The sequence below is a fragment of the Chiloscyllium plagiosum genome, chromosome 12 (assembly GCF_004010195.1).
Source record: "Chiloscyllium plagiosum isolate BGI_BamShark_2017 chromosome 12, ASM401019v2, whole genome shotgun sequence".
NCBI classification, from domain to species: domain Eukaryota; kingdom Metazoa; phylum Chordata; class Chondrichthyes; order Orectolobiformes; family Hemiscylliidae; genus Chiloscyllium; species Chiloscyllium plagiosum.
The window spans coordinates 19,660,718-19,677,355 of NC_057721.1; the positions used below are offsets into that span (position 1 = coordinate 19,660,718).

The 16,638-nt window shown below is 37.9% G+C and overlaps 1 protein-coding gene across 9 annotated transcripts in view; it reads right to left on the reverse strand.

Moving 5' to 3' along the window:
• The window catches only part of LOC122555033 (galactosylgalactosylxylosylprotein 3-beta-glucuronosyltransferase 1-like), a 140,287-nt gene that overhangs the window by 38,018 nt on the left and 85,631 nt on the right, over positions 1–16,638 (reverse strand). Inside the window, exon 3 of one of the 9 annotated variants that reach the window (XM_043700648.1) lies at positions 5,756–5,809. The exons of 7 other annotated variants lie outside the window; for them this stretch is intronic. The gene's annotated coding sequence lies outside the window, so the exon portion shown is untranslated. Of the gene's footprint in view, positions 1–5,755; positions 5,810–8,846; positions 8,928–16,638 lie in introns of those variants that run through there. One more of the 9 variants, XM_043700653.1, reaches the window with a different exon arrangement.

Consider the following 16,638-nt stretch of genomic DNA (forward strand, 5'->3'; position numbering starts at 1 on the left):
TCGTTGGTTCCAATGTGGACAATGACCTCCTGCTGGCCCTCTCCCCTGTGACAACATTCTGCACCCTCACTGAGACATCCTTGATCCTGGCACCAGGGAAACAACATACCATTCTGCTCTTTCTCTGCTGGCCACAGAAACGTCTGTCTGTACCTCTGACTATAGAATCCCCTGACACAATTGATCTCTTGAAAGCCGACGTACCCTTCGTTGCATTAGAGCCAGTCTCAATACCAGAAACTTGGCTGTTCGTGCTACGTTCCCCTGAGAATCCATCACCCCCTATATTTTCCAAAACAGCATACCTGATTGAAATGGGCATATCCATAAAAGACTCCTGCCCTGGGTGCTGACCTCTCTCACCCTTCCTGGAGTTAACTCATCTATGTGACTTTATCTGAGACTTTCCCCCATTCCTATAACTACCATCCATAACATACTGTTGCTGTTGCAAATTCCTCATCGCTTCTATCTGTCTCTCCAACCGATCCACTCGATCTGATAAGGTTCGCAACCAACAGCATTTATGGCAGATATAATCCGCAGTAACCCTTAAACTCTCTTTAAACTCCCACATCTGACAAGAAGTACATATCACTGCAAAGGCCATTTGCTCCTTCACAATCTACAGACCCAGAAAATAACACCGTCTTATTCCTCTACAAACACTGCCCCAGGTTAAATTAATAGCTATGGCTTATTTTTAAGTTTAATCAAGAAACTTATCTCCAAAAACATGTAATCAAGAGAGAATCCATTGTACTCACTACTGCAGCCTTTCTCTTGGACAGACTTAAAACAACAACTAATTTATCTGATTCTGTGCTGTGAACTTCATATGCTGTCCCTGACATCTCTTGTCATCCATGTTTGCCTCATTCTCCCGAATGTAATTTTTTTCTTCCTTGGGTTGAATTTCTGTTTCTGCAACATGAGCATTTTTACACAGACATAGCTTGAGTTGAAGATCCCTTTCTCAAGCTCAACCTCAAAATAAACATAGAAAATTGTTTCGGTCATCCTTAGGGCTCTTCTGGCTGAAATTGTCAATTTAAACCAATTAATGTTTAATTAGTGGCAGTGCTGTGTCATATCTCTGCTCCTGATATTAATTGGATCATGACTATAAAACTATTTTCAATTAAAACCTTTTCTACTAATCTCCATCAATCTTCGCTGGTTTCCCAGAAGTGAAAAGACAGTATCTTAACTCACTTTGGCAATCAGTTCATATCCTTTGTGACTTCTCTATATAATATGTAATCTAATAATATGCTTCTGACAAAGTTGATAAGGATCTAGATAAAGACTCACAACGTGATTAATTGCTCACTTTAGCAGATAATTTCTTTCCCTGGAGTTACCTTCCAGCCAATTTGCAGGATGTAGGTCAAATAACTGAGACTGTCACAGCCATTACGAATGCTGGTTCATGACAAATGCATAGATTCATCTTCATATGTTACGTTTAAACATAAGTCAATATTTGATCATTGCCAGAAAGTTCTTCCCATTGAATGCTTATCTTATTTCAAACCTCTACTTTCTCAAACGTGAAATATTGGACACCACAGACCTATGTCATGATACAGAGCTCATAAGAGCCATACTGCACAATTGTCACACTTTTATCAGGTCGGTGCTACACAGGATTTTGAGACACTTGGTGTAGTTATTGTTTCTGGCTCTAATGAAGAGAAGGGTTTTTTTTTGGCTCTGGGAACTGAGTTTCAATCCTAAGCAGCAAATATTGAGATTGAAATGATGATTCATGTCCAGTAAGGTGCAGTATTTCATTGAGCAAGGATTCTGTTGAAGCTTTTACAATTTCTTGATCAGACTGCTTAATTTGAGATCTTTTCAAAGAACAAAAAATAATACAGGAGTATGTCCTTTGGCCAACCAACCCTGTGCTCTCACATGACGTCTTTCTAAGCTAAACACCTTTCGCCTCCAAGCAGTCCATTTCTTGTACCTGAACACTGTGCATTTACCACTAGCAAACACAATCAATCAATCTAAGATTTAGCTCAGACAATAAAAGAAACATGCCAGGCATTCTCCGTAATTAATGGCAGCCTTAATGACATTGTTGGAATATGTAGCTTCTAAGTGTATAACTTGGGGGTGAAATGTGACTTTGCTAACAGGACAATGGTTGTTAAAGGAAAACAACATGTCCTGCTATTCATTGTAAAATAAGTAACTGGAGTCATAGAGTGTTTTCCAACCTGCCTTACAAAGTGAGGCTTAGGCAACAATTTGCAAACATGCATTAAGGTGATGAAAATGAATTAAGGTGCCATTACTTCCCCCGGACCAGTAATCTTCTCAGCATAAATTTGAAAACAGCACTTCCTCGTATTCAAAAGAGCACTTCCAGTTGGTACAAATTACTTTTGCAGCTGCTGTCAGTCTGAATGGTTTATTTCTTAAACAACACAAGGCAGTTTAAATATTAACATTTATCTATTGAATACCTTTAAACTGAGAATGAAAAATGAGTGCATAGTCCGTAGGAGGGCAACAATCAAAAGAGGAGGAGAGATCCATTTAAACATCACAGTGCTGCAGGAGCAAATCGATAACTATCAGCTGTCACTGTCAGCTTTTGCTCAGTTCCATTCCTGCAGTGCTATGATATTTCACCCAGCAGACTTCAGTCCCACACCTACATACTAATTTTTTTACGTCATTTGATATATTAAAAGCAATTCTCTCTCCCACATTTAAACACAGACTGCTAAATTTTCACAAATTGTGGGAAATCATCAAATTATGTGTCCTGAATTACCTGGTCATTTTACTTATTCGTCCAGGCAAATACCGAATTTGACACAAATTGTATGTTGTTTACCTGGAATTTTAAAGACTTCTAATTTATTCAGTATCATCAATCACCCTCATCATTTATTCTTCCTCATGGCACTTGTAAAGACCACTTTTTTTGGACTGTGCATGCAAAATGGGGAAAAAAACATATTGCTTTAAACCATGGAACAGGGGAATAACACATTAGTTTTTAAATTAAAACATGATTTATCAAAATTTGTTAGGAGTTATTTCTATAGCGTGCTCTTATTCAAGGGGTGGGGAGGCTATGCTCAATGGCTGTGTGTTGAGAGTATCAGTGAAAGACTTTCAATTGTTCTCCAACCAGAACCAGTTGTATGTGTTTGTGAGTACTCAGCACACTCATAATTTCTTGGTTGATTGCTGGGTGAGTGCTGACAACTTTAGGTTTGGACAAAACAGCAGAAACATCCAGATTGATAAGGAGAAACCACCTCTCGCCCCATCTTCTGCGAGCAGAAAAGTAAAAGGACATTGGGATTAACAATCTGTTCTCTCTCTGTCTCAGCAAATTCCCTTCTTCAAAGGAAAAAGGGAAAACCATCTCAGAGACAGAAAAGGCAAATCTCTACTTGGTGAAAGAGGGATTGAAAATCAACTTGTCCACAATCTAATGTACTCCTCAGTGAGTCAAAAGGAACTAGAAAGGAACTGAAGAAAAACATGTAATCTGGGGTAAACACATTCTGTTTGTAATAAATAACTAGAATTTGTGAAGTACAGAAGCCCAAATATGTTTAAAGCCGCTGTATTGTGAGGTTGAGACATCTTCTGAAGAAAACGACTTAGTAGACTGTGAGATCAATGAATGAAAATTCATACAACTTTTCATTATTCAATTGTAAAATTCCTCCAAAGATACAATTAGTTATGCTTTGGAAGCCAATGTCATTTCACCTCCAATTAGTGTAAGAGGTGTTTACTGGCTCACACAATTAGTAATCAGTTAAATATTTTGTGTGTGGCAATTAAGCGATTACTTGATTTGATTTATTGTCATGTGTACCTAAGTATAGTGAAAAGCTTTGTTTGTGAGCAGTACTGGCAGACCACAGGCAAGGACACACTGATCATAGGGTGAAAAAAAATACTATCTTAGTATGTTTGATATCTAGAAGAACAATTCACTAACATAACACATGATAGGAAATTGTAAAGGATGTGTCTTTACATTCTAGAACATTAGGGCAAATGAATTCAGTATTGCATATGGACAGTTGCTAATAATACTATAAGCAGCAGGAGTGTTTAGAAGAAGGAGACTCCATCTCAGGATAAGGAACAGCCAATTTAGGATGGAGATGAGGAGGATTTTCTTCACTCATAAGTTGCAACTCTTTGTAATTTTCTACCCCAGAAAACAGTGGAATCTCAGCCATGATCAAAATAGAGGTTGACAGATTTCTAGGAGTGAATCTTATGTTTTTGGCTAAGTTTTGTTTTATTCAGGTCTTTTGGAAGCATTTTTGCTGCAAGGCCTTGTGAGATCTCTGACCCATCTTACCAAGCCCTACCCACCTTGTCGTTATGGCATCACCTCGGATTCTATGTACCATCTTCCAGCACACCATTCTATGCACCCATACCATCTTTAAAAGCCAGGTGGGCATCTGGACAATGTCTGTCAGCCCAGAGTTGCCCTGGTAGACAGGGGGAGTTTTGTAGCCTGCTTCACTAGCAGGGGGATATAGTTCCTCTTGGATGGGTTTGGTGCAAATGTGGGACAACAATGGAGACCACACCACCAATGCCATCCACATCAGTGCAGTCTCTGCCATCTACAGGAATGCACAGCATTGTAGGTAGAAGGTCAATGTTTTTCACCCTCCGTCGAAAGGCATATGGATGGAGTATATGAATAGGAAGGGTTTAGAGGGCTATATGCCAAATGCTGACAAATGGGACCAGCTTAATTTATGATACCTGGTCAACATGGACGGGTTAGTTCAAAGGGTTTGTTTCTATGCTGTACATCTCTATGACTCCAAGTACTAACTAATGCCAAGGTGGGCTGTCTTAAGGCGTACCTTGGTGCCCTGGGATTACAATCCTTGACCCATCATTTACCCCATAACCATTTACAGCACCCATGGCAACAGACAGCAGAGAGTCCAAGCTGTTTTAGTGCATAGATTATTGTAGATGACAGATTAAGACCATGATTAAGAAAACATATGGCTTCCTAGGCTTAACATATAAGGGCACCTTGTACAAGAGCAAGGCAGTTTTGTTGATCATGCACTAGTCTAACCACAGTTAGAATATTGTGTATATTTCTGGGTGTGACACTTTATGAAGCATGTGAAGATACTGGAGACAGTGAAGAAAAGATTCATGAGAATGTTTCCAAGGGTAATGAATTACAGTTATGAAGATGGTTTTGAGAAATTGGGAACTGCCTACTTTAGAGTAGAGAAAATTGAGATGAAATTTGATAGAAGTATTCAGAATCATGAGGGATCTGGACAGAGTAGATAGGGAGAGATGGTTTCCATGCATGTACAGATCAAAAGGAAGACAGCATAGAATAATTAGCAAAGTAACAGTAACAGCATGAGGAAGAATATTCACTCACAGAGTGGTTAACATCTAGAATGGACTGCCTAAGCAAGGGTGGAGATTCAGTCAAGGCATTCAAAAGGAAATGGGACCATTCACTGAACAAGAAGAATGTGTAAGATTATGACATATAGGTCAGGAAATAGCATTTGATGGGTTGCTCATTTGCAAAGCTGGACACATACATTGGACTAAGTGACCTCCTTCTCCATCGTGACAATTCTGTGTTGCTTTGTGAATTTTGTGCCAACTCATAGCACCCAAGCGATCCCTACCCTCACCCTCTCTCCTCTTCATAGTCATTTATAGCTCCTATCAACTTAGTGCCATCACAATCCCTTACGCCATCTATGCTGCCTCATCCAGTATCCATTATGGGTAGACATCAGGAGCCATTCTGAAATGAGACAAAATAAAGTCCTGAGCATCTGTTGCCTTCTTCACTAATTTGAAAATAAATCACTAATTGATAAAATGTCCATCCAATAGGTAAGTCCTTTCAAGTAATTAATTTCTTATAAAAACAAATGTGTGTATTCAAAACATTTTTATAACCACTTAAAATTCTCATATAGACAGTGAATTTACAGTCCCCTCCCCTTCACTGCAACTATTACAGATTGTGTAAGCAGACAGGCACACAAATAATAATGATCCTCAGACTTATCTTAGCAAACATTTATTAAAACTGCAAGCATTTTTGACTACTGCAAATCATCGAAGGTTTTTGTTTTCAAAATTCCAAGTGCAGAATTTAAATGACACATTATTGACTGTCCCACCTTAATGTCTACTGTTAAAACTCGAACTAAGAGAACCTGCCCTTTCACAAAGGGTACCTGACCACTCTAAAGAGCTCTGGTAGGTTATATCTTTCCTTCAACCATTGAAAATCCACACGAGTCGTATTTCAGAACAGTGATGAAAGTTGTTTCTGAACCAAGTTAGATTCACATTTAAATGTACTGACTCATTTGTGAATTGCAGACATGTGAAATACTTCCCATAACGGCTCCATCTCCCATTTCCCAGGCAACAAGGTGGGTGCCAAGTTTGGGCTGTGACCTTCGGAATCTGGGCCCTGGCAGCATTGTAGTTAAGGTATTGAGTCCTTCCAACTTAGCTGAAATTCAAACTGAATGAATGTTTTGCACCAATGGTTTTTCAATATGTACCTATAACCACAGATAGTGGAGCAACGTAGTTCTGACAAAATGTCTCTCTGTCCTTTTTATACAACGAGCCATGTGATATCTCCTTCTCACCCATAGGGAGAATGCCGGAAAGCCAAGCTATGTCCCAAGCTTTGAGAAAGCACTCCCTCTTTCCAAGTGAAATTCTCATCCTCACCATTGCTTTAGCTAAGTTGCCTTTCAGTCTACATCAGCGACAACAGTCTTCATCTTGTTTTGAGCTGAAAAATCCAGGCCACGATTCCAGATTAATTTACCAACCAAGATCAATGTCTAGGATCATTGGGATTATGAGCTTGCTTTTAGAAACAGGACTTTGACCTGCCATGAAAAAGTGTTACAGAGACAATATAAGTAATAGTCAGTGGAGTGACATGAATATGCGTGTTCCCGCAAAAGCTGGTTCTTGAACATGAGTGAAAACACAGATACATTTTCCTTTAGTGTTAATGTCCAAATTGGTTTCTTCAGCTGAAGAAAGCTGTTCCAAAGAGCACAAAAAAGAGGAACAACCTGAAGCAACACCGCAATCTTCACAGAAGTGAATAAGGCATCATTTATTTTATCTCCCTTCTTGAGATACTCTCACGATGGTTCAGTGACCTACAAACCAAAAAATACAACTCTTTAACATCAACTTCTGCTGCCCCCACAATGAAAAGGGAAATGTGACAATATTAAAAAGATGTTATCAACTCAACCAACTGTTACGCACCTCTCCCCATTTTCCTTTCCATTGAAATAATAGAGAGATGGTGGGTCTCTCTGGTAGAGACATCAAAGTTTATTTTCAGACACAACAACTTAATTATATGAAGAAGAATTGTGTGCATTGAAGTCCCTCTGATCAAAGTGACAGAAATTAGACCCAGAGTGAAATATAAAACTAATAGAAATTATGATGTCTATATCAGAGACTTAGCTGGTTGTCTGGTATAATAAAGTAACCGTTTCTTGCAATCCTTCAAAAATTCTTGAGCAGTGAAGACAAGACTGTTCCAAATCCTGAGAACATGTATAAGCTCAGTGGTAAATGAGGATCATCTTTATATTCCTGAGCGAGTATACTGAGAACCATATATTCAATGGTTGAATTAATGAATGTTGAAACATTAACTGTAATGAAGTGGTTACTTAGCTTTTTAAGGAGCATTAAGAGATCGTCAGAATTGTGTCATGACTGGCTGCTAGTACTATGTTCCTACTAATGAAACAAGAGCGTTATAAATACCTTGCTTTGTTCAATACGTTGTTTGAAGATTGCAAATCACAGTGAAACATGGGGCAAGAAAGAAATCATACCCCCAAACAATATTCAAAGAGGTGACACTATTGGGCTACTGATCATAATTATACACAAAATGATATTTTGTGCTAATTTATGTTGCTTTTGCAAGAAACAAATGTGGTGCAGAAAGGTGTTTTAAATTCCTTAGGGCAATATAAATTCCATATATATCAAGAGATATGCAAAACTACAATTGTCTGCCCATTAATTTGTATGAAAAATCTTTATTGCTGCTTATTTTTCATACTTTGATGATAGTCAAAATCCTGGTATTCCCTTATTAACAATACTGTGAGTGTGCCTGCACCCCATAGATTACAGTGATTCAAGAAACTGGCCAACCGATGCCTTATCAAGGGCAATTAGAACTAGGTAATGGCCTATGACAAAGATACGCTCTTCCAATAAAAAACAAATAAAATCAATTTGCTTCTGTTTAATTTACTTCCCAAAGTAAAATGCTTACTGAATTATGGTGTTCCAGAAAAACTGCACATATGAAACAATAACTCCAGTCTAAACTGTTGTCATAAATATGTAGATTTTTATTAGAAATTGCAGAGAATTGAAATATATCTGACAATAAAGGATATTCTATTCTGTATCTGATGACAAAGCAGGTCACATTAATTGCTCCTTGTCCTGAGTTTACTCCATTAAATGAGTAGGGATTTTCTCTTATTTAATCTATAAAATTTACCTCAGATCCACGCTTTAAAAATCTACAAACATGAAGTTACTGTTTTTAACCTTAGTGGATAATGTTTAATACATTCACATGCTAATCTTTTGTCTGGTGCTTTTGCAGAGCTGTTTATCAACTTATAATGAGAGGTTAATACCTAAACTAAAAAGCATGCTAACTAACACAGGCATATTAGATTTTTTTTACAAGCCCTGCCAATAATAATTTATTGACTTCTTAATAAATAGGATTAAATCAAGAAAAATACCTTACTATATTCTGAAATGCTTTCCTGCGAAGTGCTTTTGAACTGTTGTCAGGAAATCTAGCAGGTAATTTTCATGCAGCAAGATCCCACAAATAAACGATGAGATAATGACCAGAGAATCTATTTTGGCGTTGATGGTTAAGATATAAATGTTTGTCAGGACATGGGAAAAGTCTCCTGCTCTTCTTCAAAATAATGCCATAGAATATTTTGCATCCATTTACAAGATCAAATAATATCATATTTTAAAACCTTATGTGAAAGATCACATTCCTCAGTACTGGACTGAAGTCCTAACCATCGTTGTGAGCTTAAGTCTATTTTAGGCGACTTGAATTGACAGATTACTGACTCAACACTAATACCTCCAGCATGCTGTATAGTGATGATATCACTAGTAATGGCAAGGGCACATTCATTCATAGTTCTTTTGTTTTTGTTATAAGCAAAAATCATTATAAATTTAGACGGACACCAAGATACTTTGCTGTACAAAAGAATATTGTTTTGTTAATTATGATTGAAAGGCCTGGTGACCCAGCTATGAAATGGACTCCACATGTTTTCTGATATCTATAATTATTGTTCAGAGAAGTATTTTCTATTCCACAGCTATTTGACTTTGATTTTGACATTATTCATTTTGTATTTTAGTTTATTATGAGGTAAGGTAGGGGTTTCTCAATGGAAAACGTATTGTAATAGTAACAGAGACTCCAAAATTAAATAAAGCAGGAAATTTCCTCATAGTTCTCCTGCTCAATGGCTGTGACTTCACATAAAATCCAGCTACAACCCTGATTACGTGGAATTTCTGACTCCTTTCCAATGAAGCCATGGTGTTGAATTTGGAGCAGCCCTGAGAGAATTATAAATCATAAGAGCTCTCAGGTGCATTGATGTCATCAAGTTGATGGCACATTGGTGGAATCTCAGAGAAATATTAGGGCAATCTATCGTCATTGTCAACATCCTTCCATCTGATGGAGATGGGCACAGAGTAAATCAAAACCAAATCAATACAGACCAAACTAATGTTGCTGATGTCTCAGTGCTATTTAACCTCTTAGATTGTGGGTATTTTTGTGGTTTTTGCTGTGATAACTTCAGCCTAGCAGAATGATGTAAATGTGTCACACCACCCTGATGTAACTTACAACTTGGTGGTAAACTGACCTTGACTTAAGTAGCAATTATTAAACAAATGCAATCTTAACTCCCCCTTGCCTATTCATCTCTCCACATGAACACAATGGAATCCTATCTGGTGATAATAGGTAGAGGCCTTGAGAAGGTTTCTTTGCCCCTTAATAAGACATATTACATTAAAAAGCGTACATTTTGATTACAGCACCACAATCTGTTATAGTAGTTCTTACAATAACCTTTTTGGGACCCAGACTCAAAATTGTTAAATTTGACCGTGGGTGCTTGTTTTGAAGCACAATCTATTACAGATTGTCAAGATAAGTAGTTATTCCTTTGTGTAAAATGGTTGAGCAAAATGAAAAGAAAATGTTGTGAAAATTTGATTTCTTTTTACCTTACATCTTGTCTACATAGATTAACAAAAAGAATACTGTCTTCACAACAACAGTACCATATTATCAAAAAGCTATTATGTGCTGTGTAAATGGTCTGTTTTTGTTCTCTCCAGTAAATGCAAAGTCAAATGAAAATCAGGTGGTCACTTTTGTGCATTGATAAGGGTTCTTCTTACTGAGATTTGCAAAGATGCCCTGTGTTTCAAATCGTGACACTAAGGCTTTCTAAAGAGTTCAAGGCTCTTTGTGGGAATGCAAATGTAAAGATTTCATTTAATGTATTCTCCAAAATGATTCTGTTAAAGTGCCAGTAATCATTTCCTATAAAATTCTGGATGTATGTATGAATGATGACGCAAAGGTAAAGATGTTGAATATATAATTTAACAAACCAGACCTATTTCTTTGGTGCAATGGAGTAGCTTGATTTTAAAGATATTTGCTCTGTTGAACAAGTTGCCATCAAATTTTGCTTGCATACCAATTTAATATAATATTTACCATAACAAGGAATGCTTTCAGTGAGTGGGTCTGGCATTTCACAATGACTGGGACTGTGTATGTAGGGTGAGTAGTTCAGAAAATCTGAGTCGTTATGTATGGCTGGTATTGTGCGTGGGTCTGCCTGAAAATGTAGCTGGAGGATTTTTGACATTCACAAACTTTTACTTAGAATGAGTAGCAAGAGACAAATGGATAAATATGGCTGACAATTATAACGTGAAACATGCCTGACAAACCTAATTTGAAATGCTTTTTTTTGTATGCTATGATTCAGAGCTAGTGCAGACAAAGTTTATAGCATACTTTTCGGTGAAGTCCTCACAATGATTTCTCTTTCACAGCCCTCATCAGTTGTAAAAGCAAGGTTGAGTTCCACTGTTTGAAAAAATATTGATTTCTTTTTCAGTATTTTCACATGTGATCATGAAGGTAGTCCAGTGAAATGTGTTCCCTGGCAACATAGTGTATTACATTCCTACTCTTCAGAAGGTCACTAAAAATATCTGGCTGCTATTGCCCTGGGAGACCCATTGTTGGCTATCATGATGCCATCTCTCACAACTTCCATTATTTGCAGCTGACTTAATTACTGAGAGATCTTGAAGCCTCAATCTGTTTAGTAATCCACAGCCAAATGTTACCATAAGAGGTAATTAGTATTAAAATTGATCCCTGTTGTCAGCCAAAACATCAAACTGAACAGAGATGGTTTGGAGAAAGGTGCGCACATGGAGGTTGTTGCCATGTCTGAAGATTACATCACAAAGGGCAGGGCACAGATCAGGACTTCCAAGGTTAATGGTACAGGAGTGGGTCAGTCAGTGCAAGAGACTTGGACAATAGTTAGGTAAGACCATAAGGTGTAGGAACAGAAGAAGGCCATTCAGCCTATCGAATCTGCTCAACCATTCAATGAGATCATGACTGACCTGATAATCCTCAACTTCACTTTTTCACCTTTTCCCTAAAACCATTGATCCCTTTACTGATTAAAAATCTGTCTAGCTCAATTTTGAATATATTTACTACCCAGCCTCTGCAGCCATCTGCAATAAAAAATGCTCAAGATTCACTACCCTCAGAGAGAAGAGATCTCTCCTTATCACGATCTGAAATGGGAGATCTATTGCTCTGAAATTATGCCCTCAGGTCCTACACTCTGCCACAAAGGGAAACAATCTCTCAGCATCTATCCACCATGTCCCCTATGTGTGTTTCAATAAGATCTTCTCCAATTCTTCTAAACTCCAATGAGGACAGACCCAACCTGCTCAACCTCTCCTCACAAGACTGTCCCTCCACACCCAGAATCAACCCCAGTGAACACTCTCTGGACTACCTACAATGTTAGTATATACTTTTTTAGATAAAGGATCAAACTTATTTACAGGAGACAGTAAAGACTGCAGATGTGAAGCTAGAACAGCACAGCAGGTCAGACAGCATCCAAGCAGCAGGAAAGTTAACATATTCCTCAGCTATAATCTAACCAGTGCCTTGTATGGTTGACTTCTGCTGTCATTTTAATTAATTCCTATGCCCACAGGTTTAATGGGAATTACCTCCTCAGTCATCCTGTCTGTAATTACACCCTTTCCACCACTAATGGTGTGGCCGTATTCCATTTGACCTTTCCCAGGTCCTTGGTCCTCAATGCAAGGAAGTGCTGAAACACTAACTATTTGTAGTCCTCTGTTTCCAAAATAGCCCTAATTTTATCAACTTGACTGTAAATAATATCAGAGTCGAAGAGTGTGGTGCTGGAAAAGAACAGCAGGTCAGGTAGCATCTGAGGAGCAGGAGAATCGACATTTCAGGCATAAGCCCTTCATCAGGAATGATGCTCATTCCTGATGAAGGGCTCTTGCCCAAAATGTCAATTCTCCTGCTCCTCGGATGCTGCCTGACCTACTGGGCTTTTCCAGCACCACATTCTTCAACTCTGATCTCCAGCATCTGCAGTGCTCACTTTCTCCTATAAATAATATCAAGTCAGTGTTATATAATAGTATAGGAAAATATGTATGGTCATACATAGGGATCGTTGGTGTGGCACAGATATATGGAGGAGAAAGGAAAATGATATATGAGTGTGTGTGAGTGTATATAGGGCAAGTGGAGAGGTGCACAGCGATAGGATTGTGTGGATTTTTCTGCAAAAGATCTGGCACAAATTTGAGGAACTTAATGGCCTTTCTTTGTGTTGCACTAGTCTATTGAAATGCATTGCAAAGTGCTTGACGGAAGGGGTCAAGGTTCAAAAGAGAGTGGGAGGGGTATTGTGATGAGGGACCCAAAAAAGCAGGGCCCATGATTACTCTCACAGGCTCTGGAGACAATAACCACCCAAAGCTTGACCAAAGAATACATTTTAAAGTGTGTCCTCAAAGAGGAATGATACAGAGAGGTGAAGACGTTTCGATTGGTATTCGGACTTTGGCATCTGAAGGTACAATTGCCATTTATGAAGCTTTTAAAATGGGGATATTCACTACCTTAATGTGCAGCTAGACTGAATCTTCAGGTGGCCACTGACAGCATCAAGCCACATCAGCATATGATGCCAGAAACTACCAACATGTGGCTGTGTAATACTGCTGCCAATATCCCCTTTTCAGATTGGGTCATCAGGGTTTATTTGACTTAAATTGGTGGGGAAGAATTACCAGTTACTTCAAACAAGAGGCTTTGGTTTATTGCATGATAGTAATGAGATACATGTCACTTTAGTGAGATAGATATTGTAACAAAGATAATGAGTAGACCCAGATGGTAGGTCTGTCTTCCTTGAGATCCAGAGATGTTTACCCAACCTAAATCCTTATGAAATCATCCTATTGGGTGGAGTTTAATGTAGCCTTCAACTTTAATCCTTTCAGAGCCAGTACCTTATGCAACATTCACAAAGCAAGAATTGGAAGAGTATAGATATCTTCGTGGATTTCTTCCACAGTGCATGAGCTTAAACCTGTCTTTCACCTGTACTCTGAAGACTGCATTCAATATTAACTTCCTCTGTACAATACCATGGCCATTAAGAAAAGATTAAATTCTTAGTCCACCACATGGAGTTGTTTTTCCGTGTGGTAATCATGAAGACATTTTATCAGGGTGTTTTTTTTTAATTGATGTGAATCCTTTGTCCGTGCTCTGTGAGTGGAATAGGTTATTAAACAATATATGAACAATTGTCCAAAGGTTTAACTACTGCAGTTTCACAATGACTAGAGGTTAGAAGCAGTACAACTGACTAAATTGTATTCTTTATAAAATTAAAAGTTGCTTTGGAAGACAAACTGCTGACACTCCTGGTACAGAGGCTGCAAAAAAACGTGCTTCATGAAGTGTAATGAAACATCAGCTGAATATGTAATCATGATGATGTGCAATGATGATATTATTTTCACATGATTATGCAGTGAGACAGTGAGGGAAAAGAACAGAGAGAATTTGTGCATTTAGAAAGCTGCAAAAAAATAGAGTTCTTGCAGAAAGTTCCATGGGCCATGGAAAATATTTTGGGAGACTAAACAGAATTAGACCCAACATACACAACAAAACATATAGTCTAATGAATCACATTTAAGCACTGTTTAATCAAAATTGCAAACAGTATTACAATATTGCTTTAAAGGATATAGTGCAAGATAATGTTTAGCACATAACAGATATTTAAATAGGGATGGTACATCATTACCACAGGAAATGATGAAAGACAACATATGACACAGCAATTTACAGGAATGTTGATCTCTTGGTGGCATTGTACACAAAGCTGTCTTGTAACTCCATATATAGTGTGCTGTGCATCAATAAAGAGCAAGTTTGTCACCATTCATCAATATGTAACTGGTGAGTTTGTATTACAGGTCAGTAACACAACAACAATGCTAGAAAGTAATATATATTGTTCTGCAATACCTGAAAGATGAACCCTTTGTTGCTGTTTTTCTTATGCAAAAAATGGTGCTCAACAGGAGGCCCTCCCACTCTTGTACAGCCTCTCAGCTTGGTTGTATCTATCTTATGTATTATCTAACTCCTGCAGATACCTTCACAGCGGCAACTACAACTTGCCTTGATTGCCAAAATTAAGATATGTCCCTGAAAAGTAGCAGAAATGTGGGAACTGTTCTTCCCAGTTGGAGCAGGGTGAGTAATAATAAGGGTCAAGCAGAGGCTATGTGAGAAAAAGAGTAATCTGTTGGTCCACAGAGATGCAATGTTAAATTTCTAGTTTAATTTAAATTTGAAGAGATGGTTGTAAAGCAAACCTAACTCATTTCAAAAAGACCATCACAGTTATATGGCTATCATTCAAAATAATGCAGTGACATTCATTGGCTCACAGGTCAAGTAATGCACTGCAAAATACCACTGAACTTTATGTTGATTTGCTTAAATGCCTGTAAAAATCTGTGCTGATTCTCTGAATATTAAGAGACAGATTGGTTGAAGGAAAAGCTTCATTTTCTCTTCAATGTTGCTGAGATTTACCACTTACCTCCTAAATAGGAAATACAGTACTTTGCTCTGTCAATCAAAAAATATTATGTTGCGATTCCATTAGGGGTGAAAAAATTTGCGGATATATTCCCTTAATAGCCAATAAAAAATATAATTGGTCATCGCTAATATGCACATAAATTTGTTCTGATCCTTTTAGAGTAAAAACAGAATAAAAAGAGCCAATAGCTTTATCCTACATCTATCAAAAAACCCTAGATGAGGGCAAGGAGCAGATTACCATTCAGGCATATCCAAGAGCCCTTCAGTAAATTGACCAGATGAGCTTCTGTATGGTATAAGGTTCTCTCAAAGATGTTGATAGGTTCATTCCAGTTATAACATTGCAGTAATAACTACAACAGGTCACAATCATGAAAGTGCTGAGAAACTGTGCTTTTACTGCTGAGCAGTTTGGGAAGGACATTAGTAAAGTTATAATGCATTGCACATGAAGATAGCCTTTCAATTATATGAGGTGCTTACTTAACTCTAGAACTAAGATATTTAAAAATGATAACACTAAGACTGTGTGTAATAGCAGTAGTTATTTTACTGAGAGTGGGTATTCAGCAGTGTCATTATTTGATTGAGTTCAAAATCAGGGTGAAGCTGTCTACAAATGTTTGATAACTTTCAATGAGATGTTTCTATAGTAATGTTATGGTAAAGTTGGTCTGGTGTTTCACTGGCAGAAAATATTGCTGTTTTATTCTTGATGAACTACACTATAGCACTTCTGTTGTTATGCAGATTCTCTGTAACAATTCATTACCTTGCAGGTTTGCAGGTGGTGGACAAGTACGTGGCTGATGCAATGCTGACTAAGGTTTGCTGGTAAGATGAATGGTAGCATGTTTCATCAGACACTGAAGCCATTGGGTCTGGAAAGTAGTTTATCCCACGTCAACATTTCAGGTGTGCAATGGGTGTACAGTCCCAATGTTCACACCTGACCCACGCTTGAGATATACACAACACCATATTATTATCCCAGGGATCCAGGACGTGATCCAACAAAAATCAAAAGCTGCCTTATTATCGTGTGTGATAATGGTTCTGAAAGAGTTAATGTTCATATCGCATCAGTTCCACCCATTCTAATGACATCGCACACAATCAGATGGTGGACAAGAGCTTTGTGCTGCTCCCTCTGGTTCTAGTAATTATCACTGACCAAATGCAAATGTACAGTAGTGGCTTCCAAGGAGTTTTATTCACTACATCTTCAGAAAATT